The sequence below is a fragment of the Galeopterus variegatus genome, unplaced genomic scaffold (genome assembly GCF_000696425.1).
Source record: "Galeopterus variegatus unplaced genomic scaffold, G_variegatus-3.0.2 Scaffold6340, whole genome shotgun sequence".
Classification (NCBI taxonomy): domain Eukaryota; kingdom Metazoa; phylum Chordata; class Mammalia; order Dermoptera; family Cynocephalidae; genus Galeopterus; species Galeopterus variegatus.
The window spans coordinates 62,024-62,953 of NW_007732451.1; positions in this window are offsets into that span (position 1 = coordinate 62,024).

Consider the following 930-nt stretch of genomic DNA (forward strand, 5'->3'; position numbering starts at 1 on the left):
CCTCCATACCATTTTCTATAGAGGCTGCACCATTTTGCAGTCCCACCAACAATGTATGAGAATTCCTTTTTCACCACAACCTCGCCTGCATTTATCATTCACAGTCTTTTGGATATTAGCCATCCTAACTGGGTGAGATGGTATCTCAGTGTGATTTTGATTTGCATTTCCCAAATGCTGAGTGATGTTGAGCATTTTTTCATATATCTGTTTGCCATTCGTATATCTTCCTTTGAGAAATGCCTACTTAGCTCTTTTGCCCATTTTTTAATTGNGGGGGCAACACTGAGGGTTGCGATCCGTTGCCGGACACGGAAAAAAAAAAAAAAAAAGAAATCATATAATCTGGTAAGGTGGTATAAGAAAAATACACAACATCTTTACTGCACAATATGCTTATTAGAAAATACACAAATTGATAGTAGGCATGGCAAAAAAATCAACTTATACATACATGCGTATGTGTGTGTGTGCGCGCACGTGCCACATAGACACACAAACCCTGGGAATAAATTTAGCAGGAGATAGTCAAGATCGATAGAAAGAACAATGTTAGCCCTAACTAAATGAATAAATTTCCATGTTCTTGGACAGGAAAATTCAATTGCATCCCAATGAGATTTCTCATCACACACACACACACGATTCCAAATTTCTATTGGGAGAATAAATTTGCAAGAATAATGACAGGAGTTTGGCATTAGAGGGCATACTATAAAGTCACAGCAACTAAAACAATCAGATAACTAGATTAATATCAATCAGAGCAAGAGTTCAAAACAGATTCAGTTATATAATAATGATTTCAAACTCTAAGAAAATCAAAATTAGAAGCACCAAATTTTCATGTAGACTAATAATTTCAAAAATGTTTTTTTTTTTTGTCTTTTTTCGTGTCCGGCAACGGATCGCAACCCTCAGTGTCGCGCC